General features: G+C 54.3%; 1 protein-coding gene and 2 long non-coding RNA genes across 4 annotated transcripts in view; 2 read left to right on the forward strand and 1 right to left on the reverse strand.

Annotated features, from left to right (window-relative positions):
- Positions 1 to 768, reverse strand: part of FAM222A (family with sequence similarity 222 member A) — a 54,872-nt gene extending 54,104 nt beyond the window's left edge. Inside the window, exon 1 of the mRNA XM_070627000.1 lies at positions 635 to 768. The gene's annotated coding sequence lies outside the window, so the exon portion shown is untranslated. The remainder of the gene's footprint in view (positions 1 to 634) is intronic.
- On the forward strand, positions 628 to 20,430 carry LOC139084439 (uncharacterized). 2 transcript variants are annotated; one of them, XR_011541798.1, is made up of 12 exons: positions 628 to 765; positions 2,366 to 2,435; positions 2,969 to 3,015; positions 4,899 to 4,963; positions 13,975 to 14,129; positions 14,415 to 14,742; positions 14,812 to 14,939; positions 15,063 to 15,329; positions 15,710 to 15,885; positions 16,239 to 17,137; positions 17,617 to 17,737; positions 19,589 to 20,430. It is a non-coding gene; the product is annotated as an uncharacterized lncRNA (long non-coding RNA). The 2 variants fall into 2 exon arrangements; XR_011541799.1 differs by lacking the exons at positions 628 to 765; positions 2,366 to 2,435; positions 2,969 to 3,015; ... (1 more) ...; positions 17,617 to 17,737; positions 19,589 to 20,430 and adding an exon at positions 7,841 to 8,117 and having other exon boundaries at positions 16,239 to 17,175.
- LOC139084440 (uncharacterized) lies at positions 8,261 to 9,359 on the forward strand. The gene is made up of 2 exons (XR_011541800.1): positions 8,261 to 8,382; positions 8,980 to 9,359. It is a non-coding gene; the product is annotated as an uncharacterized lncRNA (long non-coding RNA).
- Positions 20,431 to 27,463: the final 7,033 nt, after the last annotated feature.

Raw genomic sequence — 27,463 nt, forward strand, 5'->3', positions numbered from 1 at the left:
CACGGCCCGGCCCCTCCGGCCTTGGGTCAAGGCAAGTCGTGTCTCCACGGCAACCCCAGTGACGTCAGAGGCCTGGCAGTGACGTCACGCCGCGGCCTCACTGGGGGATCCGCGTTTTTTGCGAGTTTTTTGTAGGAGCGCGCGCTGCGAGAGGACCCTGCTACGTCTAGCCTCAGAGGGCACAATCCTCAAAAGCAGCCACCTGCCTGGCCGGGACTCCACATTTCCTTCTGAGCTGATGTCCCTTGAAAATCTCAGAGGCTACTTGGGAGAACCTCAAGCTGTCCCATCCTGGGCGTCCCCCCAACGCCTCCAAGACATAGGAGTTCCCAGGGAATTTTCAGATGATGGAACCGCTACCTTTGTCTCCTGGCTGTAGGGGTGGGGTGACCTTTCCTCTCTGGCGTACGCCCCGCCCAAGGGCTCCGCAGAGTGCCCACAAAGGGCCCCCAATCTCCACTCTGGCCGGCTGGCCGATCCAGACAAGTTGTGGGTGGGAGGGGAAAGGGCGGCCAGGAGGCACCCCTGCTCAGGAGCCCCGACACCTCAAGGCCCCTTTATTTCCAACCCGGGCTGCCCCGACGCCAGGGGGTGCCCCCAGCTCCAGCCCGGAACCCCGCCCCGCGGAACTCACGGGATCAGCCAGGCCGTCGAAGGGCAGCAGGTCTCAGCGGCGACGACTCTCCGCTCGCCGGGTCGCAGCCATGCAGAGGAGGCAGAGGCTGCCTGAGGAAGCCCCCCTTGGGGGCCGATGCCTCTCTCCAGGTAGGAAGGGATGCTGTCGGTGAGGGCGATCCAGGCGCCTACCCGCGCTGTCCGAAGTGAGGAGTGGGGGGTCTCTCCGCTCAGCGGGGGTCGCGCCCGCCCGGGACCTGGGCCGCGCGGGCGCCCAGGCGGCGCATCCTCGCCAGGGTCTGTGCTCACCGCGTCCGGCGGGCGGCGCTGCGCCTCCCCTCGGGGGCCCGCTCAGGGCTGCAGCTCGGCCCGCGCTGCTCCCCGGGGCGCCCTCTCCGCCCGCGCCAGGAGCCGGGCGGCTTCGGCCCCTCTCGCCGGCCCCAGCTGCAGCCTGTCTTTGTTGCTTCCTCTTGCTCGACCGCCTGCCCGCGGCTTGCAGCCCCCCGGTTCGCTCTGGGGCGGGGGGGTTGTCTCCTCCGGGGTTGCACGCACCTGCGGCGGCCCCGGCTCCTCGCCGGGCATGCACCGGCCCCCGCAGGTTGCAAAGAGCGGCGGGGAGAACGCACCGGCCCCTCCTCCTCCTGCTCCGAGCCCCGGGTGTTGGGGGAGGGGAAGGCGGAGAGCAGCGGCAGCCGCGGCGGCGGCAGAGGGCGGCGGAGCCTCGGATGCAGCCCTGGGGGCCTCGGCGCCGAGAGAGACCCGGTCCGGGTGGCGCAGGGCGAACGTGGGGACGGGCCGGAGGACGGTGCACCGGACGTGCGAGCTCCCGAGCTGCAGCAGGGGCGGCGCGCGCCGGGCTCTCACGCGCCCATGGCCCCGGGCGGCGCGCGGGGGCTCCCGGGGCCTCAGCCTCGCGCCGCCTGGCGCGCGCCGGCGTCTCGCCTCGCCTCAGGCCCGGGTGCCGCGCGCCGCGCCGCGCCCCGCAGGCGGCGGGCCCGGCTCTTCTTCGCCTCCCCCGGCAGGCAGCGCGCAGCCTCTCCGAGGAGCCGCCTGCCCGGCCGTCCTGCCCGCTGCTCCGCTCCGGCCCGACTGACAGACGCGAGCGCCGGCAGAGGCTGCGGCGTCTCGCCCCCCGCCCGCCCCCTGCGGTCCTGCCCAATCAGCGGCGGCCGAGAGGCGGTTACCAGGGTGACGCGGCGCCGCGTCCTGCGGGGGGCGGGGCCGGGGGCCGCCACGCGCGCTTTTCGCGGCAAAATTCAAAGGCCGGCAGGGCGGCTCTCCAACCTCCTCCCCCTAGCTAGGGCGAGGCGGGGCCTGCCCCGCGAGGACTGCAACTCCCGGCATGCAGCGCGCCGCCGCCGGGCGGAGGGGTCCCCGACCGGGGGCGCAGGGCATGCTGGTACTTGTAGTCCCTTTGTCGGGAACCAGGAATGAAAAAACCTGGATCATTTATTGAGCGCATATTTGGGACATGGCATTGTGTTAAGTGCGTTATCTGCACTGTTTCATTTAATCTTGGAAACAACTCTATGAGGAATTTGTTAAAAATAATGAAAATAATAACAGAAGCTAACACTACGTAACAAAATCCTTTAATCCTCGCAACAACCCTGTGAGGTAGGTATTATTATCGCCCCCATTTTGCAGATGAGAAAACCGATATGGTAGGTACTATTATTATACTCCCAACTTATAGAGGAAACTGAGGTGAAGAGATGTAAGGTGACATTCTGTCCTGTTTTGCCTCAAGGCATATTTTTGGCAGACATTGCTTTTTGGCATCACAGTTGAGATCTGTGGAGCACCAACTACATACCCAGGTAGGTGCTGAGCTCTTTGAAAGCTCCATCTCATGGAATCCACACCACATATATGGGAGGCAGGCACCAGCATTCTCCCCCACTTAACAGGTTGGGAAACTGAAGCATAGTATCACCTGGGGTCCAAACTTTGGATCCATCAAACTATGCTGCACCTTGCCTTTTACTTTCTTAAGTAGCTTCACAGATTCTCATTTGGTCTGCCTGATAGCCCATGGGTGGCCCGTTTAGCAGTCCCGTTTTACAGCTGGAGAAACTAAGTCCTGGGAGAGACCCTCAGGTGCCCTGTTTCCATCACACAACAAGTTAGGCAGCCAGTTTTCCAGGAAAGACCTCAGGATCCCTACAGAAATGCAAAGCAGCAGCCAGAACTCCTCCCACCACCCTCGGGCTATGAGCCTGTGATCCCCAGAGTCCCAAAGAACCAGGGTGGGATTCCAGCTCTGTCCTTGCTAGCTGTCGGCCTTGGACGTTTATCTTCGTGGCTCTGTGCCTCAGTTTCTTGTCTTTGTATCATAATTCTTCTCTTACAGGGTTGTGAGGCAAAGTGAGCTGTTCCGTGGAAAGGACTCAGAACACGGTAAGTGCTCAATAAATGCCAGCTGTGGTCATGCAGACCTAGAGGGCTTTGGAGACCCTGGTGAACGTACCCCGTGGGATGAGCTGATTATAGCTGGACCCTAGTCTACTTCCAGGAGCCAGCCCACACCTACCCAGAGCCTGGGAGAGGCGCCCGCCGGGCAGCCCCAGGGCGGGCCCAAGTAGGCCACCTTATCTAGGGCAGGAGCTGGCCCTGTTTCAGGCCGCGGAGAGGCAGCCATGCACGCCGTTTCCAGCAGCTCCACGCCTTGGCGCCCCGCTCTAGTCCTCCCCAGCAGCCCCACCCAGCCCCCGGGAGGTGGGGTGGGGGTAAGGATTTACCTGGAAACTTGATCCGGCCGCCAGCTGCTTCAGCTCCTGGTCGGCCGCCTGAGCTGCCAGTGACGTCAGGGCGGGTTGCCGGGGCAACGGGCTGGGTGGACCCTGGGTGTGGACAGGTGGGACAGTGCGTGGCCAGCGACTCAAGCTGGGTGCAGGGCAAGGGACAGCGACAACCAAAACCCTGGGAGGAAAGAGGGCAGGAAGGGGTGAAAAAGGCACCCGGGCCACACCACCAACTCTGCAAAGTTTGGGATATTTTTCATCATAGGTTGCCATGACTTGACACCTACTGTGTGCCGGCCTCCTGCTCAGTGCTATTTATATCACATAGTTCTATCTCCTTTTACCCTCACAGCATCCCTGTGAGATCTATTCCATTATTATCCATGTCTTACATCCAAGGAGGCCACGTGACTTTCACAAGGTCACACAATGACAGACTGGGGTCCCAAACACCAGAGCCCCGACCTTATTTACTGCGCTGTGTGCCAGTCACTAATTGACTGGGTATGACCTTGAGGGCAAGTTTCTTCTCCTCTCTGCACCTCAGTTTCCTCTGCTGTAAAATGCAGGGTGGGGCTCATAACCCAGCCCTGCCAATCAGACTCTGAAACTGGTACAACCCCACCACCCTCGGTAGCTTCCAAAGGTCTCCACGTGATTCCAGTGTGCAGCGAGGGGGTTACCAGATCTCAAAAGGCCCCTCCAGCTCGGAAGGTCTGTGAGCCCGTGCTAATGTCGGAATTTCAGGCAGGAGCATGCTCAAAGATCCCCCCCACCCCAAGCAGGTGAACACCCCCCATAGATGCTCAGCCTTGGATCTTTGCTTACGCCCACCCCCCGACTAACAGTGCCCACCCCCCCACCACTCCCCACATGCCCACCTCCCTGAGGTCAGGCCCTCGTGCCAGTGCCCCCCAGCTCCCCAACTCCCTCCAGCCTCCCCTTGCTCTTGGTCTTGTCCAATAACTCTGCATTATGTGAATGGAGTCAGTGTCAAGATGTATTTGCCACGGTCCACAGAACTGCCAGGCAGGCCAGTCCCTGAACACTGGCTCCAGCCAGGGGTCCAAGGGGGCTGGGGGGCAGACAGCACCTCATTCCTCACTGCCCCCATATGCCTCTTACATACCAGCCTTGCGGAAATACCTGCACGTCCTCCCACATGTCTCTCTGGCCTCCAGGTCTTTGCCCATGCTGTGTCCTCCACCTAGAATAGTCTTCCTCCGGGTAGTTAAGTCTTGCTCCTCCTTCAGATTTCAGCTAAGGTGCCACCTCCTCTGGGAAGCCTTCCCTGACTACCATCCTCCAGGCTGGAGCCCTTCCCCCTTCCTAAAGGTACCCAGTCTGTGTTATAATGGCCCACTTGTTTGTCAGTCTTCCTCACCAACCTGAGGGCTCTGTGAGGGCAGGGCCTGCATTCAGACTGCTCTATCCTTAGCACAGGACTGGCATACAGTCAGCGCTCACTAAAGGTTTGTTGAATTAATCTCTGAATCAGTGAATGAAAGTGGCCCAGGTTATTGTTGTGTTTTCTTGTAGGGAGGAGCAGGGAGAGGAAGACAGAGTGGCATCAGAATGACTGGATTTGAATCCTGACTCTTCAGGTTACTAGCCCAGTGACTCATCTGCTCTGTGCCTCAGTTTCTCCCGTCTGTGAAATGGGGTTAATTGTCACATAGGCACTGCTCAAGGGGCCTGGAACGTGGAACTTTCGCTCCCACCCTCCCCCATATGTAAGGCTAGTCTGCCCTCACTCACTGAGGCCTGATGCTTCCCCCTTCAACTCTGCTCGTTCATTCATTCATTCATTCATTCATCATTTCCTAAGGACCTGCCCTATGCCAGCCCCTGGGGATTCAGCAGTGACCCAGACGCAGTCCCTGGTTCCGTGGGACTCAAGTTTCACAGGGGACAGAGAAGACAGCTAGCAGTAACCATCCAGGGGAAGAGGGAAGGAGAGCACGGAACGGCCCCGACCCTGCCGATGGGCTGCTGATGGCGGAAAGGCTGATGGGCTGCCCTGTAAACTTGAGTAGGACGCAGCCAAGGGGAGGGGTAAGGGAAGAGAGCTCCTGGCCAAGGGAGCTGCCAGTGCAAAGGCTTAGTGACCCCAGGGAGGGAGCTGTGCCTGTCGCTAGAGTGAAGGTGGGTCAGAGGCTGCGCTGGGGTGGGAGGGAGGCCAGGAGGCAGAGACTGAGCCCTTATCCTGGTGGGGGAGCAGGCCTGCCCCAGCCTCCCTCCCCAGCCCCCAGTTGCCTCACCTGCCCTGGTTGCTGTAATCTAGGCCAGAGCCTGGAGGGAGCCGAGCCCCCATTGGTGCACACCACGTAGGCTTTCCAAGATAATTTAATCAGAGCTATTAATAAGCAGAAAAGAAAGAGCTCTTTATGTTCCTCCTGGAGAAAAGGGAAAGAAGAGGCACGTGTAACCTTGTTATGCACCCAGCCCTGCCCCCCAGGACCTGGAGCCTCTCTCTAGGGCAGGCCCAGGGGGATGGGGCATGGAGGCCAGAGGAGGGGGCTCGGGGCCCAAGTGCCTCAGGGACTGGCCGCTGGTAAGCTCCCTGACCACGCTCACCCTCACTCCCATCCAGCCACTTTGGCCTCATCTTGGTGGCTTGAAGGTGCCAAACTGTTTCCTACCTTGAGGCCTTTGCACATGCTATTCCCTCTTCCCGGAACACTCTTCCTTCTGCTCTTCGCACAGTTGACTCCTTATCATACTTCAGGGCTCAGCTCAAATGGCACCTCCTCAGAGAAGCCCTCCCTGACTACCCCATCTGTTATTCTCCCCAGAGCACCTTTCTTTCACTTTTCCCTTCCCAGCACTTATTACCCTCAGCAATTCCCTGAGCACATAGGGGTTGACTGGTTTATTTCCTGTCTCCCTGTTCAGGCTGTCAGCTCTGGGAGAGAAGGGACTCTTCATCATCATCCTCACTGCAGTGTCCCCAGCCTTTGCATTGTCACTGACACCTAGGAAGTTTGATGTCAGTATTTGTTGATGGAGTTGGGGAGAGTTCAAGGGTCCTGGGTTGTTGGGACGAGAACTAGGAGATGGTGGGGGTCCCTTCCACCTGGGAGACCCCTTGGAGAATCTGGGAACCATTAAATGCCCCCCTAGTTTCACCCCTGGGGGTCAGGAGGCCCAGAGAGGGGAAGGCACTTCCCCAAAGTCATGCAATAAGTTTGGGTCAGAGGTGGAACTCAAAGCCAGAGCAATTTGGGGGTCACACAGTTCCATAGGACTCTCATCTCCAACCCTAGCTCTGTGTTGAGCAGGATTCTGAGGCCTCACCCAGGCTCAGAAGGGAAAGCGTGCTGTGTGGCCATGGATTAGTGATGTCTGCTGGAGTCTGGGGTCGGCTGTTGGGGAACTAACAGCATGGGGGCTATTCCTGTGCATGGAGTTTGAAAGAGCACTGGACTGGCAGTCAGGGGGCTTTAGTCCTTCAATCATCACCCCCACCTTATCATGTGACCCCCTAGACAAGTCAGCCAACTTCCCTGGGCCTCAGTTTCCTCGTCTGAAAATTGGGGCTATCTACCCTAGGCCTGCCTAGCTCAAGGACTATAATGAGAAAATCGGTATAACACGTCCAAAAACCTAATGGGATCTACAGATATGATCAACGGTTATGATTGTAAAATGCAGCAACTACGATCATAATCACGTCCATCCCGGGAGGCCCCGCTCTAGACCAGGCCCTGCCCCAGCGCTTCACATACGCGATCTGCAACCGTTGCAACAAGCCTGTGAAGGGGAATCACTGACCAGCATTACAGACATGGCCCCTGCGGCTAGGGTCAGTGGCCTTGCTCAAAGCAGCGTCGAGCTCCGGAGTGGGTGGCACTAGAATGTGAACCCTGGAGGGTCTCTCTGCCATAGAGAGTTTCTGACTTAGCTGGAGGCCTTAACAAACAGGAAACAGTGACTGGAGGTGGGGGTGGTCCCCGTGACCCCCCAAGGTCGTCTCTGTCTCTGGCCCGCTGGGCCTGGTTCTCCCAGGCTCTGAGTGGCAAGATTTCCAGGGGATTAAACCCAGCCCGCCCCACTGCCCCTCCGGCCCCTGGAAAGGCCGGCAGCCCCTCCCAAGCCAGCCTGGCAGATCTCCTTTTGTACAAAAAGTTATTGACTTATCAAGGTTAAAATACATTCAGCGCAGGCCAATAAAACAGGGATACCGCCGCATCCCGGCTGTCATGTGCAGCCTGGTTTTCATGGCAACAGGCCCTCTTCTGCACATGAAACGGTTCAGTTGTGCAAAGTTCAGGCGTTACATAAACAGGGAGTTAACAACAGCGGCAGAAATCAATGTCTGGCCAGGCATGGCCTGGGGAGATAGCATTGATTGGTCCTTTCGTTGTCGATAGGCCGGGCCCTGCTTCCTGCCCGGTAGCCTTGGGCTCCCTCCCCTGGCCCCAGCCCTTGGCTCAGACCCAGAGAGCTCCAGCAAGGTGCCTCCGCCCTTGCCCCAGAGCCCCTTTCTGGCGGGGATCCAGCGGGGAGGGGATCTGCTAAGCTGTCTGCAGCCGTTTTGTAAACCATTATTGCTCAGAGACGCCATTCCGTTGCCTTAAAATATGTTCACGCCACTGTTAATGGCGAAAGCATCCCGTTGCCTTTTAAGCCATCCTGTGACAAGGAGCAACCCCACTGCTTCGATGTTTTGCCATAAAAACCACCCGTACATCAAGATGTGCCCCCATCAGGTCAGAGAGACCGGGATAGGAAACCAAACTGACTGTGCAACCTTGGGTAAGTCACTTCACCACTCTGAGCCTCTGCTTCCTGTTTTCTAAAATGGCAAGAATCGCAGCAGCGACTTGATGGATGTGGGGAGTAAGAAATGAGGGGACGCACGTGCAGCCGCCAGCTTAGGGCATGTGTGGGGAAGCTGATCCTCTGTGTCCGTTCTACTGCAGATTCCAGCAGACGCTCTGATGGAGCAGAAAAGAGCAGGGAACTAGGAAGTGATATTTGGATTCAAATCCCAGCTCCACCACTAGCTGTGTGACCTCAGGCAAGTCACTTTACTGCTCTGAGCCTTGGCCTTCATTCCCTTACATAAAATGGGGAAAGCGCCTTTGCAAGAGCAAAGGAAGAATGAAATAAGCTCAACCACGTGAGTGTTCTGAGCACACAGAGGTGCCTAGTAAAGATTTGATTAAACCACTCCTTCCTCCAGTGTCCCAACATCAGATCGACCCACTTGCACAAAACGGAAGATCTCACAGGCTTTCTCTTAGGAAAGAGAGAGTTCAAGAGGAAAGAGTTGTCTGTAACATTTACTGGAAGGTTCTTAAGGACAGGGGCCTACTCTTGTTCATCTTTGTATGGTCAAGGCTTGGTACAGAGCCCAAGTATACAGTAAGAGCTCAATACATGTTTGTTGAACAAAGTTAGACTCCCCTGGAGAGCTGGCTAGGCCCCCTCTGATCTGGCATGGGGTAGCACAGAGACCAAGGGATGGCTGGGATGATTCCGGATGGGTCTAGCACCCTGGGTGTGGCAGAGACAGCCAACTCACCTCTGAGATTCATACACCCTTCCACGGGATGGGGTGGACACTGGCAAGCAGAGCCCAGCGCGGGTATGTAGCTGGGGACTATGCTTCCAGGCCCGGCTGTGTGTGAGTAGCTTTCGCCAATGAAAAATAAGCAAGATGAAGTCAGAAGCGGATGTACCCCTGCTGTACAAGTTTTCTGTTCTGCCAAAGGCGGGGTGGAACCTGGGCCCTAAATCACCTGCAGAGGAAAGCTGTGACCTGTTGACCAGCAACACAGGCTTTGAACTGTTGTTCGAGGAATGAACTTCTTTCGAGTTATGCCAGGAAGATGCCGGGGTCTGTTTGTTACAGCAGCCGTGTTGCCATCACATATTCACGGGGGTTCCCAGAAAGGACTCAGAGCCCCCCAGTGTGGCCCTCGCTGAATCAGGGAGTTTTGCAGAGCTGAGAAGATGCCCTTATTTAATAAAGTGAGTTCAGTAAAATATTAACGGTAGAATCCAGGTAGTGGATATTTCAGTGTTCGCTGTAAATGTCTTTCAACTTTGCTGTATGTTTGGAATGTTTCATGATCAAGTGATTGAAACAAATATCTATCCCTGGGTGTTGGCCCCATGGCCAAGTGGTTAAGTTTGCACGCTCCACTTCGGCAGCCCAGGTTCGCCAGTTTGGATCCTGGGTGCGGACCTGCATGCTGCTCATCAAGCCATGCTGTGGCAGCATCCCACATAGAAGACTAGAATGACTTACAACTAGGATATACAACTATGTACTGGGGCTTTGGGGAGAAAAAAAAGAGAGTGGAGGGCAAGATTGGCACCATATGTTAGCTCAGGGCCAATCTTCCTCACCAAAAAAAAAAAAATCTATTCCTTTATTTTCAAATTTTTTCTAGGAATCTTAGGGTGTTAGGTAGATGCATCAGGGACCACTGCTTGGTGGTGTGGGTGGGCAAAGGGAGCTTGAAAATATAGAGCTCTGGGGTCCACACTCCACCCCCCACTTCGCCAGCTTCAACCGGAGCATGTTCAATTTCATCCCTTTTTCATATTGGAGCTCAGAGTGGGACTTAATTTGAAAAATGATTTCCGTTATTCCAACAACAAAGGTTTGAAAACCACTGAGTTCAATCCTCTCATGTTGCAGTTGAGGCAACTGAGGTCCAGAGAGGGGAAGGGACTTGTTCCATGTCACACAGCAAGCCAGTGGCTGAACAGGAGTTCAAACTCGGGTCTACTGGCCCCCAGGGCAGAGTTTTTCTCTGTGGCTCTCTGAAAGTTCTCTGGGGTCTCCACCTTGGGGGTGCCAGGAGGGAAGGAGGGCAGGTTGGCCACCAGGCAGGACTCCACACCCTGCGCCCACCAGCCAGAGCCCGCCGCCTTTGGCTGTCTTTTGTATTGGGTTCCAAAGTGTTCTGCAGGTGGGAAGTGGCTGCCTAGGAGGTGATGAGAGGACCCTGGATAGGATGTCAGTGGGGCCAAGAGCTTCCTGGAGCGGGACCCTCCCCCTCTGTCCCAGCACCACCTCCTTCTCTCTAGCTGGGGTGGGAAGATGGATGGGCGGAGGCAGGGCTGGGACAGACCACTCGGGGATGATGGATTTGGGCCACGACCAGAAGCCCCCAGGGTCATCTGGGGCCATGAGCAGAGGTAAGAGGTCACCCAGCTGGGGCAGGTGGGTCAGCAAGGGACAGGGACAGGGAATCAGCTTAGGGGTCCGAGGGCTGGTGATAGAGGGGACGGTGTGTACCCCAAGCCTGGAACTCCTTTAGCACTCACTGTATCATTCATTCATTCCACAACTCCAGTGTGCCAGGCCCTGGGCTGGGCATTGGAGAGGCCGTGATAAACAGGCACCATTCCTGCAGGGCGACTGGCAGGTGGGAAAAGAACAGTGCCACTTCACCCCACCCCTAGCAAACCACCAGCCACGTGACCTTGGCCAGGTCCCATCCCCTCTCTGAGCTTCAGTTTCCCCAACTGGGAAATGAGGATAATTGCAGTTCCAAACTGATAATAGATGTGATGCATCTGGCACAGAGCTGGCCATGGAGAAACGGTGGCTCTCTTTCCCAGACTCCAATCAGAAGAGAAGAGAAGGGTCCCCCACCCCATTTGGACTGTTTCTGGTAAGTCAGGTGTGAGTTCAAGTCTTGACTCCGCTTATTAGCTGTGTGACCTGAGCCAAACCACCTCCCCTCTCTGGGCCTTGGTTTTCTCCCCTGTGAAATAAGCATAATAATAATAGGACCCTCATAATCTGTTGGTTATGAGATTTCAATGAGTTAGTGTATGAAAGCATTTAGAACAGTGCCTGGCCCACAGCTGACATTCAAGTGAATGTTAACCTTCGCTATTAACACTATGGTGGACTCTGAGTCTATCAGAGCAATAATAACACGACTGGTGACTATTGAGCTAGTGCTAGAGGAGGACTTGTAAACGCAGTCTGGTGCCTGTGTGTCAACTCTGACCCACCCAGAGGGGACGCCTGGGACACTGGCTTGGATTGGTTTTGCTGTACCATCTGGGTTCAATGGGAACAGTGCTGCAATCGATTAGCGATGCCTGCCACGGGCAAGGGAGGGGAGGGTGACAGGACTCACGCCATTGATTAGCCATTCCTGATGCCGGCCCAAGCCCCTCCCCTTGTCCAGAGAGGGAAACTAAGCCTCCGGAGAAGGGAAGACTTGCTCAAGGCCACACAGGTAATCACAGACAGGGCTCCTGCGCCTGCCTCCTTGACTCCTCGCTGGGCCCTGGTCTATGTCATTTCATCCTGTGGGGAAAAGTTATTATTTCTCCATTACGTTTCCCAGCCTGTTTTCTGGAAGGGAGTTAATTGATTTAAACTTTTCCAGGATGAGACTCCCTCCTCCTCCCCTCCCCGGGGCCCCCGATTCTATTATCACGCTGCCTCTCGGAAATGAGTAGGTGGCATCTGTGAGGACAGGCACAGAAGTCTCCGGGCAGGGCCTCTGAGCGGGTGTGGAGAGTGTGGACCTCGCTCAGGGCTGGGTCTTCAGGGCACCTCCACGTTCAATGGCAATAACTGCCAGGACTCCGGTGTGTGGTGCTGGTCATCCTCACAGCCGGTGCCGCTCATGCGGTGTGCTAGGCGTGGCTCAGAGCATTCATTGGCTCTTTGCATCCACTCAATTTACAGAAAGGGAAACTGAGGCACGGGGATGGTCCCAGAGCTGGGATTCAAACCCAAGACTGCTTGGCCCCGAATTCTTTGTTCTTTCCTATTCATGATTACTGCCTCCTCAGCTCTGTCGAAACCCAGTCACCCCAAATGCCTTTTCTGATTCTCACCCTAGATCTGTGAGCCCGGCTGAGGGGTCATCATCGATTGACACTTCGTTTGATGGATGAGGAAACTGAGGCCGAGGGGGGTTAGTGAGTGATCCTGAGCCACCCAGCAAGTAGGGCCAAGGCTCTGTCCTTTGTCGGAAGAAACAGGACAAGAGAGGCTCAGAGCGGGGCTGGCCGTGGCAGCCCTCCTGGCCGATTCATCTTCCAAGCTGAAATATTTATTTACGCAGCCCATTTAATCAGGATATGCCGTAATTAGCGGTGGATTTGTGCCTCCTGCCCATGGTATTATTTATTTCGAGTTCCGGGCAGGCACTTCCCCAGGCCGAATCTGCACCGGGCCTGGATTTCAATCAGACGGGGCCACGGCAGGGCTGTCCCGGGGGACCTCACAGCGGCAATGCCCCCCTCGGAATGATAAATGAGCCCACAGACAGCAGAAATGCTGCCCAGCTGCTCTGGGGGGCCGGCGAGCACGGGGCGGGGAGGGCGGTGTGCTTACGGATCCCAGGATCCCGTCTGCGAGGAACTCCCCTTCCCCCAGGGCCAGACAATAGCCTGGCATCCCCGCCCCAGGAGGAAACACAGGAGGAATGGCACCGGGCCGGCCCCACTGCGGGCCTGCTTCTAGAATCCTAATGCTGGGAGGATCTTGGAAGGGCTGCCTGTCCCTGTTGCTGTCTTGGGACAGGGTTATATCTCAGCTTCTCTCAGCCTTGACTATGGGAGTCCCACTCTTCCGCTCACAGCCCCCACGGCTGGGAAGTTCCTTTTGCTGTCTAACTTGAGGCTGAGTAAAAGCATTTGCGACTCCGTCCACTGGGTCATCGCACGAATGACACCCTCTGCCACTGTCTAGAAGGAGGCGGAAGATACAGGAAGGGCAAGGAGTGTGAGCGGGGGCTGGCTTTGGAGCCTGGGGGAATGGGACAGAAGGAAAAGCTAACCCTTCTGAGGCCTCCTTTGTGCAAAGGCCTTTATCTGTGTTTGGGAATGTTTCTTAAGCTCTTGGTGTCTCTATTTGCTCAACTGTAAAGTGGGGGACACTGGCAGGAGCGACTCCTGAGATCTCTGTGAGAATTAAAAGAGCGAATACACCAGAGCCCCTAAAACGTGCCTGCACACAGTAGGCGCTCAATAATTGTGCACTGTTGTTATTATTTGGTGGCTAATTCTTACAATAACCTGGCAGGTGAGGTCCACACCATTTTACAGATGAGGAAACTGAGGCCAGTGTCTTGCCCCACAAGACGGGCCTCATCATCCTCATTTTCCAGATGAGGGACTGAGGCCCGGAATGTCAGGTTGTCCCCAAGGGCTGCCTCCAGCCTGGCGAGGGCTCTGCAGGCAATGCCCACCGCCCCGGGAGGACTCCTCTGAAAAGTGGGGACGTAGGTACTGATCTCACTGGCCGCTTTGGGAATCAAGCAAGGGCATCCGCGGGAATCACCCAGCCTGGGCCTGGCAGGGCGAGGGGCTCCGTCCAGTGGTGGAGGCCTGATCTCTGTCCTCAGAGGAGCTAGGTCCTGGCGCTGGCTCAGAAGAGCTCCAGGCAAGCGTGTCAAGGGTCGTGAAACGATCATAGCGAAGCTGGCACAGCTCCCAGGGGTCCACTGCCAATTAGGCCAGACGCCCACAGGGGGATCCCATTGTCCCTGGCCTAGTTGGGACAGGGTTTGTGGCTTAGCCTCCCGCAGGGACCGCTGCTCCAGGCCACCTGCCCTAATGAGGTCAGTGAGAGATGCGGCTGTAACAGGTGGAGGGGGCTTCACCGGGTCTTGTTTTGCAGATGAGGACATTGAAGCTCAGCAAGGAGACGTGACTTGCTGAGGGCACAGGCTGTAAACCCTCGAGGCTTTGGGAGGGCTCCTGGTAAACAGCTCCCCGATGCCCACGTCCACCAAGATGGTCTGGATCTAAGGTGTCTTTGCTGTGCTGCCTTGGGTGAGTTACTCGATCTCTCTGAGCCTCCCTTGTCTTAGGTGCCATAATGAGAATAGTATCTACCTGGGGATGGGGGCTGGGGGCATAGTGGATGTGAGGATCGTGGGATGCTGGACACATGCAGAACTCCAGGGATCCTGATCTTGAAACCGGGCACAGGAGTGTTGTGGGGGAGGGTTCCTTCTGTCTATACCCTGTGCCTTCTCACCTTTCCCGGGCTATTCCCTCTGCCTGAAATGCCCTTCCCGGCCCCCTTTCCCAGGCTGACTTCTGCTCATTATTTAGGTCCCAGTTCAATTGTCTCCTCCACTGGAAAGCTCTTGCGGACCCTCCTCCGCGTGCGGGCTCAGTTCCACCTCTGTGTCCCCAGCCTCGCCCTGCTCACCCTGGGCTGGGTCACTCCGAGCTCTGTGGGGCAGGGACCCTGCTCGTCTGGTCTGCACTGCAGCCCTGGTGTCCAGCCCGGGGCCTGGCGTGTGGCAGGTGCTAACAAACGGTTTGTTCAGTGCCGCTCCCTCCCTGAAGGATGGAACCAATGACTGGCATTCCCAGCACGCTGCCGGGGCCTGGATGTCTGCGTCCTAAGTCTCGTGTTGAAAACCTAATGCCCAAGGTGATGTACTGGGAGGTGGGTCTGCCTTTGGGGGGGTCTGCCCTCATGAATGGGTTAATGCTCTTATAGAAGAGGCTGCCAAGAGTTCCCTAGCCCCTTGGGCCATGTGAAGACGCGAGGAGAAGTCAGCTACCAGGAAGAGGGCCCTCCCTTGGCCACGCTGGCTCCCTGCTTTGAGACTTCCAGCCTCCAAAACTGTGAGAAATCAATTCCCGTTGTTTATAAGCCACCCAGTGTCTGGTATTCTGTGACAGCAGCCCAAACGGACTGAGCCACATGCCCACCTCCCCTGGCTCTCCAACCCTCATCCCTCTTTGCAGGGAACCAGGAAGCTGGCAGCTTGGGTGGCAGCAGCTAGATTTGAATCCCTCATGGCAAGAGCTGCCCGGATGTTAAGCCAGCTTCCCTGCTCGGGAGCTCACTTGCTTTCTCCGGATTGGCTGGGTCAGGTGGATCCTGCTGGGGAGACTCCGGCTTTGAGCTGCCCACCTTTGACGCCTCCAGGAGCAGCAGAAAAGGCTGACGTGGGATCAGCCAGGCCTGGGATTGAACTCCAGTCCCACCACAGTCTAGCTGGGCATCCACAGGCAAATGCCTTCATCACCCTGCGCCAGGGTTCTCAGGGAATGTTTGTTGATTGACTGACTGAGTGACTAAAAGAATGAATGAGTGAAGGAATGATTTAACGAATGAATGGCCAGCTCCAGGATGCTGATTGGAAGCTGGTGGGGGCTGGAGAGGAGGCTCCAAATCCAACCCAGGCCCTCTAGGCCTGCCTCCTGGCCTCCCGCAGGGCCTTCCATCTTTTGCCTGGGGGGGCGGGAGGGAGAAGAGCAGGGGCAGGGGCTGGACTCCCTAGCCTCTGTCCTGCCCCCAAATGCGCACAATCTTCGTGACACTGTTTAATTTTACAAGCCCCTCGGCTTTTATGAGGGTTATTTATAAAGCTCCCGTCTTTGATCCGCAGCATAAGAAAGCAAACTCCTGTGTCTGAAAATGTCACTGGGGATTAGGGGAGCCTTTGAAGTCTCCTCCCTGCCGGCTGCCCCTGCCCAGCTTCTCCTCCAAAGGGCCTCCAAACCTGGCCAGGCCCTGGGGGCCCTCCTTTGAGGTGGAAGTGGCCCGGGTCCAGATGAGTGACAGGTAGGGGTCCCCTCCCCCTGGGGCATCCTCCCAGCTGGGCGCTCTTCCCAGTTCCAGGCAGGACTGGGCCTCCCTGCTCTCCAGATGTTGGCAACATCTGTCTCTCATGTTTATGGACAGCCAGAGGCTGCTCTCTCATGTCCCTGAGCCCAGCAGTAGGGACTGTAGGGGGTTTAAAAAATGGATTCTTATTCCTGGCTTCTTGGGAGGGAGGGGGCAGGGGATGCGAACAGGCAGACAGGAGAGAAAGGACAGCTCATACTGAGGCACCCCCTTCCTCCTAGCCCTGGGGTCCACCTTCCGCCCTACCTGGTAGGGAGGGACCCCTCCTTTGTTTCTTCCCTTCTCTTCAGTCACGTGACAGCTGGAGGGGTTCAGGCTAGCTCCCCGGGTGGCGAAGAGAGGGACCAAGGAGACAGAGCCGAGAAGCCAGGATGTTTCCTGCTCTACCTGGTTCCCCCGCAGCGGAGGCCAGAGGGATGAACAGGACGGCCTGGCCCGGCTCCGTTCACACACTCACAGTGGCCTCAGTGCCTCTAGGATGTCTTCCCGCTCACTCTCTCTGGATCTTGCAGGACCTCCGAGCATCTCCGGAGCCAACAGCAGGTGAGGGGTGAGATCCCAGCTTGCCGCTCTCTGAGCTGTGTGATCTTGGGCAAGCCCTTGCCCTCTCTGACCTGCTGTTCCCCTATTTCCAAAACAAGACCCTCACTCCACGCAAGGTCATGTGGGATTAAAGGAAGTCGTTCCCAGGGGCGTGTGGGATGCTTGGAGCCCTCGAAGGAGCCAGTGGTCCCTCCTGCCTCCTTCTCCGGATCCTGCTTCCTATCTCAGGCCTGAGGCGCAGAGGAGGCAAAGACGGGGCCCCAGGGAGAGAGCCCTCAGCCAGGCCCCTGCCTGCTCCCCTGCCGAGCTTTCTCCCAGACCCAAGGCCTGGCCTCAGCCGGTGGAGGACGAGGCTGCCATGACCGCCCACAGTGCTGGCCACCACCTCTCCCTACACTTTCTGAAGGTCACCGAGGAGGGATGTGGTTCCTCCCTTCATGGGGCTTCAGGGGGGACAGGCAAGAAGGTAGCAATGGGTGGGTGCAGGGCAGGGGGCTGTGTGGGGGTGGATGGAGGCGGGGCCGTGTGAGCAGGAAGGTGAACAGACATGCGCGAACTGGTGAACGAATAAACAACCCGCGGTCCACTTGTACCAGCGAGGACTGCTGGCGACAGAAAGGAACGGACCCCTGACACAAGCGACAACGTGCGTGAATCTCCAAAAAATTATATATTTGCACCTGCTGTGCCATCTGCCTGCAGCTTCCTCCCTCCCCGCCCCTTTACCATCCCGTTTACCTGGCTCAACGCCCCCTCATCTTTCAGAGCCCGATTCAAAAGACTGCACACCGCACGATTTCACGTGCGTGAAATTCTAGAAAAGGCAAAACTGTCGTCGTGCCCCACGTAACAAGGTTATAAATTAAAAAGTAGACAAGTGGGGCTCTCTCCTGCCTTCGTGTCTCCTCCCTAGAAGCAATAATGCATGCGTCCCGTCATTCCTTCATTCACTCCCTCCCTTATTCACTCAGCAAACGTTTATTAATGACGTGCCCTGCACCCTGGAGCTCCTTTTAGCAATTGTGTGTGTGCATGACTTTCCAGAAACATTTTCTGGGTATACTTTGCTTTTAGGAGAATGTGAACACACTGCTATTTTGCATTTTTTCCCACCCAACTGCCCAGCCTCGGGAGAGTTCCGCGGAACATATTTACATCTCCCTCGTGCTGTTTAAAGGCTGTGCAGGAGTCTGCTGAGAGGATGGACCAAATTTATTGAACCCGTCTGCTCGTGACAGGTATTTCGGTAGGTTCCGTGTTTCATTTTTTTGTCATACATCGCGCTGCCATGAGCATCCGTGTGCACACAGGTGGGCTTATTCACAGGGTAAATTCTTGTGGGTTGAAGGATCTTTATATTTCAAAACTTGATCAAATTCAAAATTTAAATCTCTCAAGTCAGCCCTCTGCTTGACATTTAGATGTGTTTCCACTCCTCTCAGAAAATGGACCTGAATCCCCACTCATGCTGACAGGCCACATGGTCCTGCCCTATCAATTCTTCTGGCTCCGTCTCTCTCTGTGCCCCGGCCACACTGACCTACCTCTTCTACCACAGAGCCTTTGCACCTGCTATGCCATCCACCTGCAAAGCTTCCTCCCTTCTCTTGTCCTCTTCACTTGGTAACCTCCCCCTTTGTTCTTCAGAGTTCATCCTCCAGGAAGCCCTGCTTCCTCCAGGAAGCCTTCCCTGATTGCTCTGGTGGAGCATGTCTCTGTCACAGCCTTCAGAGGCCCTGCTCCTGACTCTGTTGCTTTCCTTCAGAGCGCTGATCTCCATTTATAAAGAAATGTGTCTTTCTGGGATCTTGTGAACGATGCCTGTCTCCTCACTAGACGGTGACCACCCCAGGGCAGAGAGGGGGGTCTCGGGTTGGACCCTGGGACAAGGACTGGTGTGCAAGTGATTGTTGAAGGAAGTGATCCCGAGGGAGGTGAGTAAGGGAGTGGAGGAAGCAGGACAGAGAAGGAGAGGAAGCCATGCAGGGCGCAATTTCGGGGACAGCCTCATGGAAGGGGGCCTCAGCCTGATCCCACACAGGAGCTCAGGAGCATGAATTACACCACGGAGTTCTCCTGCTCTGAGGTGAGGGGGCTGGACTTCCACCCTCACCTGCGGCATTGACTCAGGATCGCCCCAGTAGGGGCCGAGGAGGGCTCTGGGCACGTGCCAGCAAGGGGCTCCAGGAGCCAGAGGTCAGTTCTTTGAAGGAGTCACAGCTGAAGGCAGATGGAGGAGAAGCGCACAGAAGCTGGCGGGGGGCGGCACGTGGAAACTGTTGGGGGATGGGAGCGGAGCATGGATTGTACCCACTGCACTTGAGGTCTCTTTTCTTCACTACCCTATTTTTTTTTTTTTTTTTTTTGGGGAAGATTAGCCCTGAGCTAACTGCTGCCAATCCTCCTCTTTTTGCTGAGGAAGACTGGCCCTGAGCTAACATCCCTGCCCATCTTCCTCTACTTTATATGTGGGACGCCTACCACAGCATGGCGTGCCAAGCGGTGCCATGTCTGCACCTGGGATCCGAACCGACCAACCCCAGGCCGCTGGCACGGAACGTGCACACTTTAAGCGCTGCGCCACCAGGCCGGCCCCTCTTCACTATCCCAAGTGTCCAGCATAGAGTTTGGCACAGAGCATGCACTCAGGAGGGAGCTGGGGAGCAAGCGAGTGAACACCTCTGCGAACGTGAGTGTAGGAAGGGCGTCAGCAGAAGGAACGGCATCAGCAAAGGCTCAGAACTGGGACTAGGCAGCTGTGCTCATACCAATCCAGTGCGAGCCAGCTGCCAATTTTCAGGAATTTTGATGAGCTCGTGTGACACTCACATTCTGACACCAGCTGGTACTGCCATTCAATCTAGTTCTGATACTTAACCACCTGGAGTTAGCCTCAGACTCCAAAGGTCAAGGGGCACCCTCCCAAAAAGAGGGCCCTCACTTCAGACAAAGCTGCAAGTTCAGGGGTCCCTACACTTATGACCAACTGGCTACTAATTCAGGGGTTCCCATGACCCCCTCAGGTTTGATAACTGGCCAGAACGCACCATAGGACTCAGGAAAGCACTATGTGTATGATTATGGTTTTATTATAAAGGATAAAATCAGGACCAGCCAAATGAAGAGATACACAGGATGAGGTCTGGGACGGTCCTGAGCTCACAGCTTCCAAGCCCTTTCGTCCGTGGAATCTGGGCACGTCATCCTCCTGGCGCATCAGGGAGTTCACCGACCAGGAAGCTGTCCTGAGCCTCAGCGTCCACAGTTTTTATTGGGGTTCCATCACACAGGCATGACTGACTGAACCATTGGCCACGTGACTGGACTCAACCTCCAGGCTTCTCCTCTGCTTGGAGTTTGGTGTGGGGGCCTGGGGGGGTCGAGGCCCCAACCTTCCGGTCACATGGTTGTTCTCTCTGGTGACAGCCACATCCTGAGTCATCTCACCTTTTAGCACAAACTCAGGAGTGACCCAAGGGGCTCATGAACAACACACACACACACTCCTCTTAGTCTGGAAATTCCAAGCATTTAGAGTCTCCCTCCTAGGAACCAGACAAAGGCCAGTCAAATTTTTTTTTTTAAAAAAGATTGGCACCTGAGCTAACAACTGTTGCCAATCTTCTTTTTCTTTTTCTTTTTCCTGCTTTTTCTCCCCAAAGCCCCCCGGTACATAGTTGTGTATTTTTAGTTGTGGGTCCTTCTAGTTGTGGCATGTGGGATGCTGCCTCAGCGTGGTACCTGATGAGCGGTACCATGTCCGCGCCCAGGATCCGAACCCGTGAAACCCTGGGCTGATGAAGTGGGGCACATGAACTCAACCACTTGGCCACGGGGCCGGTCCCCAGTCAAATTCTTTATTACACCATGCAGAGCAATTCTTGAAATTTAAATTATATAAACTTACAGCCAAATAAATCATAGCATAACTGTAATAAATACTCAAAACTCATCATTTCTTCATATTTCACTACACTTTGCTATCATGTTCTTGAGGTTATTTCCGTCTATTGTATCCACATGGTGGAAACACCGTATAATGGTATCTGCACCTCTATTCCCAACTCTGCCTTCACCCACATGTTGGTGAGTTTGAAACCAGAGTATTTGCACCACAGAAATTGGCAAGTGCTACAAATCAGAGCTTCATTTATCACGTCGTTGATGATCTAAACTTAGAAAGTCACGGAGAAAATGTTAATAACATAGATTAAACTTAAAAGTCTGTTGTTTGTATAGCCATTACACGTGAAGAACACAGAAATTGGAGGAAATGTTCTTCCAGGATTCAAAAACCATTATGCAATTCAGCAAAGAGATTGCTCACGTCACAGACAAATGAGTGACATTCTGACATACATCTTCGTTGTCTCGTCTCAGCTTACCCATTAACACTTGGAGGAAAACATCAACCGATATTCATGCCTGAACTACGCTGGTCCATCAGTCCCAACCATAGGCTGGCTATGGATATGAGAGTTTGGCAAAAACCAATCAAAGTATTTTATGCCAATCGATTGGCTCTATGGAATTTACAGTGAAGACTATTGGATATTTTACTACTATTTTTAAATTGCGGACCACAGGTCAACATCAATGCAATGTGTATCAATCAAGACTATAATTATGCACACACACACATAGAATGCATACACATTTTTTCCCCAGAGAGCTGGGACTAAGCCACTTCTGTTGGGCAGGTTGGATGGAATGGTGGGGACAAGGGGCCTGAGGGGCTAAAGCTGGAGACAAGGCCCAGTTCAGAGAAGGCAGGAGCCTGAAGGCTGAGCTCAGAGAGGGAGACAATCTGCTCCAAGTCACACAGCCAGGAAGTGGCAGAGCTGAGTTAATCACAGGGTTGTGGCGGCTTTCCCTTCTGTCCTGGGTCCTCTGCTCCCCCTCCCCAACAAGGTTCCAGCTCACTTATCTTAGGGGCAAACCTGGGGTCGTTTGGGCGTGGGAAGTTAAGGCGGCTGAGCCCCAGAATCCCGCAAGCAGAGCCATTTGTCAGGTCTCTGAGTGCCAATTAGTGGGGCATGCGCCTGATTAATCATTGTGGCATGGCAGATTTGGGGGAATTAATCAGGCTGGAGGTGGTGGCAGGGAGGGGGTTGGGAAGAGGAGAGAGGGAAGCTGGGTGCTGGAGGCCCCTGGTGGTCAGTCCTTACAAGTGGCCATCGGGCCTGCCTGGGAGGAGCAGCCACCCATCCTGGCAGATGTCCAGTGGTGGGGGGACGTTCTAGGGGACCAGGAAGGCCTGCCCACCCTTCCCTAGAAAGCTAGCACCGTTGGATCAACGCGGCTCGGAAAATGATGGCAGATGGGGCCCCGCCTCCGATGCCAGGGATTCCCATGGTGAGCGGGGGTGAGAGACGGGGGGCGAGGTGAGGTTGGAGGGGGCAGCCGAGCAGAATGCACAGGGTCCTAAGCCCCCTGCTCATGGGCCCTGGCTGCCTGGGAGAGTGTCAGGCACTGTTTCCCACCTGCTGAAGCTGAGCTGGCTCTTCCCAGGCCCTGACCCCCCGGGAGTCCACTCAGAAGCATCATTTTAGAAGCAGGGCCGAGCGCCTCAGTTCCCGCCAACATGCTCGCCTTTGAAAACGTGTTTCCACCAGGATTGCAGGGAGCCCATCTAGGGGCTTTGTTGGAGCTAGAAAAAGGCATCCCTCTGAGCAGACCAATTAGAGAGGAGCACCCCTCGGGGTGCAACCCTTCCCAAAAGCTTGCTCTTCCTCCAGGCTATTGACGGCCCTGGGTGCAAGCCCCAGCTGGTGGAACTCGGCTGCGTTTGAGATGCTTTTCACTCTCCAATGCGCTCCCTCAACCAGGGGCCCTGGGCAGGGTACAAGCGAATTGCTGTATCCTGCAGCCCTATTCCCATCTTGGGACCCCCAAAGACTGCCTGGGTCCCCTGTGCCACCGTGGAAAGAGCACGGGCTCCAGAATCAGCTGGCACGGGGTCCAAATCCCACACTGCCTCTAGCTGTGTGCCCTCCCGCCGCTTCTCTGAGCCTCAGTTTCCTCTCCTCCAAAGTGGGGATGATAACAGCTCTTGCATCCCAGGGCTCAGGGACGATTGAAGGAGTGACATGCACAGCCCTGTGGCCCTTCAGAAGGGCCCCTCCACCTGGGCCCATTGTTCCCTGCACCAGCTCAGATCCGGGCTGCACCCTCCTGAGAACTAGGTCCTGGCCAGGGCTCGATGGCCAGCAAGGCTGGCAGATGGCCTGACGACTGGGCCTGGGGTAGCACAGGACAGGAGACCAGACCCAACCTCAGAGCAGTGGTCCTTGGTTTTGGGGCATTATGGAGCCCTTTGGGCATTTGATAAAAGCTGTAGACTTTCTAACCAGAAAAATGCATTATTGTTATTATTTCAGGGGTTCATGAACACAGTAAAACCTATCCACGGACCCCAAAGAACTCCCACGCTGGAAGCAGCAGGCTCTGCTCCCCCTCCCCGGGGATCCCTCAGGGCGCTGGATTCTTCAGGGCCAGGAGAGGAGAAGGAAGGAAAGAAACTGGCATCTGCTTATTTGACTTTACATGTCGCTCAAGGTCTCAGCATCCCTGTCATGTGGTCTCTATTTCCACGTTACAGATGAGGAAACTGAGACTCAGAGAGGCCAAGAGACTTATCCAAGATCACACAGCGAGGGCCAGAGCCAGGATTTGAGTCTTGGTTGTCTGATTTCAAAGCTATTCTGCTAGACTAGGCTGAAGCCTTTTCCTGGGGGGCAAACGCCCAGGTTACGTCTTCGCGGGGAGAAAGAAGGCACTCACCAGCCTGGTTTTCTACTCTGGTCCTGACGGCTAGGGAACATCAACTGCTCTGTGCCCAGCTCCTCGCACACCCTCCGTGGCTCCCGTGGATGCGAGTCCTACATCCTGCTGCCTCCAGAAGACACCGATCCTCTGCCCTCTGGAGTATCCAGGTTTTGTCAGACCAAATTACCCTTTTCCCAGGAGACCTGCCCACCCAGGGCCACACAGTGATGGAGCCCTTTGTGGTCGCTAAGTGTTTATATGAGAAAGAATCACACAGGGGTTTTCTCTGTGCAAAACTGCTATCAAGAAACTGATCCACAATGTTGTCCACGGTCATTCCATGTCATATGGATTCCAGAAGGGCCCAGGGGACACATCCCTCTCAGTATTCAGACCTGAGAAAAGTCTTTCTGGACAACCCATAGTTTTACTTCCCTTAAACTTTCTTTTTGGTAGACAATGAGAACTAGGAAAACTAACTTGTTTGCCTTTTTGCCATGGCTGCTAGGAAGCTCAGGTTGAGGTTTAGATTTCAACTGCTACCTTATCCTAGGTTTTCCGATATAATTTGTTTCCTCACATACTGTCGGGAAAAAACCACATTCTCTGATAAAGGTGACTTTTAAACAGTTTCTAAGGGAATAGGTTGACCTAATAATTGTCTTGCAAGACTGGAAAATAGAGAGAGGGTAGTCAGAGAATGGAGACTTTTTTTGTGTGTATCCCCTACGCCCCCATCCAACGACATAGGCCTCTCCACTGGCTCACTCTCTCTGATGTAAGAAACTTGCTACCTCTCTGCTCCCAACCCTCTTTGTATTAGGGTCTTGTGTTTTATATCTAGTTTTAATAGTATAATTTTAACTAGGCAGGGTGTTTTTTGTTTTTTAGGGGTTTTTTGGTGAGAAAGATTGGCCCTGAGCTAACACCTATTGCTAATCTTCCTTTTTTTGCTTGAGGGAGACTGTCTCTGAGCTAACGTCTATGCCAATCTTCCTCTATTTTGTATGTGGGACGCCGCCACAGCATGGCTTGATGAGCGATGTGTAGGTTCGCGCCCGGAATCCGAACCCGCAAACCCCAGGCCGTCAAAGCAGAGCCCAAAAACTTAACCACTACACTACCGGGCCAGCCCCTGGGCAGGGTTTTTTTTTTAATGGCAGCTACCTCAAATAATTTTTGGAAGCAACACTGTTTGCTATATAAAACTCTCCCCACCTTTAAACGCACGCACACACACATGCCCACTAACGCACACAGACACTCATGTACACATCTAGTCTGAAGCCCTCCCTTCTCTTTGCTTCCTGGGACTCTGGTTGGTCTATGTTCTGCCCTCCCTCACCTGGAACATTCTGGAACCTGTTGCTGGATTAAAGATAGGTCCTGCTGTGTTGCTTCCCTCTTCTCCAGGTCCCTGAAGATCTCTATCATCTTCCCACTGGTGTGGTGGAGCCCAGCAAAGAGAATCAGAGATGATTATGGGCCTGCAGACTCAGGGTCATCCCGGGAAATCCAGGGAGTCAAGACACTTAAATCTCAGCTCCAGTTCCAGCTCCACCACTTTTCCTGCTAGGGGGCTTTGTCCAAATTTCTTGACTTCTCTGATCCTCAGTTTCTTCCTTTGACTAATGAAGAGAAATAATAATACAGTCTGTTACAAGGATGAAAGAGCATATAAAGTACCTGGCACACAGTCAGGACATAATAAATGGTCACTACTTTCACTGCCTTCTGTCAGCAGCAGGCAATTATCTCAAGCCCTAAGTCTGGAAGCTTGTGGATGGCTGAGAAGTGAGGAATTCTTAGGATTAACAAAGGGACCTACCAATACCAGAAGTCAACATCTGTCAGTCGGTTTACTTACAATTCTATCTGTCCATCCATCCATTCAGTCAGCCAGCCATCCATCAATCAACCCACCCATTCATCCATCCACCTACCAATCTGCTCATCCATCCATCCACCCATCCGTCCATCCATCCATCCATCCATCCACCCACCCACCCACCCGTCCATCCATCCATCCATCCATCCATCCATCCACCCATCCATCCATCCACCCACCCATCCACCCATCCACCCATCCACCCATCCACCCACCCACCCATCCACCCATCCATCCATCCACCCACCCATCCACCCACCCACCCATCCATCCATCCATCCATCCACCCACCCATCCACCCATCCATCCATCCACCCACCCACCCACCCATCCACCCATCCATCCATCCATCCATCCATCCATTCATCCACCCACCCATCCACCCACCCATCCACCCACCCATCCATCCATCCACGCATCCATCCACCCACCCACCCATCCATCCACCCACCCATCCATCCATCCACCCATCCATCCACCCATCCACCCACCCATCCATCCACCCATCCATCCATCCATCCATCCACCCACCCACCCATCCATCCACCCACCCACCCATCCATCCATCCATCCAGCCAGCCAGCCACCCATCCATCCATCTACTCATACATCTACCTTCCAACGCATCCATCCATCCATCCATCCATCCATCCATCTGTCCATCCGTCCATCCTTTCATTAACCATCCTCTCACCTATCCAACTACTTTTCCTTAGCACTTTCTCAGTGCTAATTTCTAGAGATAAAAAGGAGAATAAAACATAAGCTTTGCTCTTAAGAACTTTTGGTCTCCAGGGGAAGGCAAGATACATAATTAGATTATTTTCTCGTATGTGTCTTCCCCGCCCCAGCCCAGGGGGTCAGGAAAAGAAATGTAGGAAATGTTGCCTGTTAGATCCCCCTCTGGGTGATTCACTGGCTCACATTATTAGCACATTAAAAGATCTGACAAGTCCTGCAACCAAGATCTCTTTTCAAGCCCTATTACCCCAAATGACTTGCCTCCAGAACCCATTTTAAGAGAATTGCCTGTTGAAATCCCATGGAATGAGATTGTCTCAGAATAGATTTTGGGAAATGCCAACAAACCAAGGAAGAAAGAACCAAGTGTCATTTAAAAAGCACAGAGTGGTATTGGATTATGACCCAAAGTATAAAATAAGTCCATACTGATATAAATAAATGGCTGAATAAATAGCCAAAAGGGAAAATATATAAATCTGTGCAGAAGGATTCCAAATAATTGATGAAGCTACTCTGCCCTTCAGGAGAGGACCATAACTCCCCATTCCTTGAGTGTGAGCTGCACACAGTGACGTGTTTCTAAAGAGGACTGTGTGGAAAGGGGGAGGGGAGTAACTTTACAGTGGAGAAGTCTGGCAAATGCTACCCCAGCCACGTGATCAAGGTTAAGGTCAACAGTGGAAAGCCAAATGCATAGTATGTTCTCCTGCTGGGATGTGCTGAGACTGACGCTTTACCTCTCTGGTCCTCCTCCCAAAATACACAACCTCAGTCTAATTGTGAGAAAGATATCAGACAAATCCCAATTGAGACACATTCTACAAAATACATGACTGGTTCTCCTCAAAACTGTCAAGGTCATCAAAACCAAGGAAAGTCCGAGAAACTGTCGCAGCCCAGAGGAGTCTAAAGAGAAGTGACAGCTAAATGTAATGCGGTATCCTAGACAGGATCCTGAAAAGAAAAAGGACATTAGGTAAATGCTAAAGAAATCCGAAGACAGAATGGAGTTCGGTTAATAATAATGTATTAGTACTGGTTCATTAATTGTGACAAATGTACCATACAAATGTAAGATGTCAATAACGGGGGAAAATGGATGCAGGGCACATGGCAACACCCTGTACTATCAATGTAATTTTTCTGTAAGTCTAAAATTGCTCTGAGATAAAAAATTACTTTAAAAAGAAGTAAATAGATAAACAAGTAAATCTTCAAAAATGAAAGGACAGAGTTTGGGGGAACAGCCTAGGGGAGGAATATGTCCTGGTTAGGGGTGCAGATCTGAAACCAGACAAGACTGGGTTCTGCACCTTACCCACTGCGTGACCTTGAGTAAGTTGCTTAATCTTTCTGAGCTTCAGTTTCTTCCTCAGTTAAATGGGGATTTTAAAATGCCTGCTTTAGTTGATTTGATTAAAAGAAGCAATGCATATAAGTGCTAGGCACCAATAAGCACTCTGGGACTGCTAGATTTATTATATTCTGATTTCTGGCAGGGAAAGTGGAGGATGGTGGAAGGCTGCAGGGCGTGGGGCTCTTGGCACCCAGCCTTGGGGGAACTGGTAGAAT

Source organism: Equus przewalskii, chromosome 7 (assembly GCF_037783145.1).
Source record: "Equus przewalskii isolate Varuska chromosome 7, EquPr2, whole genome shotgun sequence".
NCBI classification, from domain to species: Eukaryota; Metazoa; Chordata; class Mammalia; order Perissodactyla; family Equidae; genus Equus; species Equus przewalskii.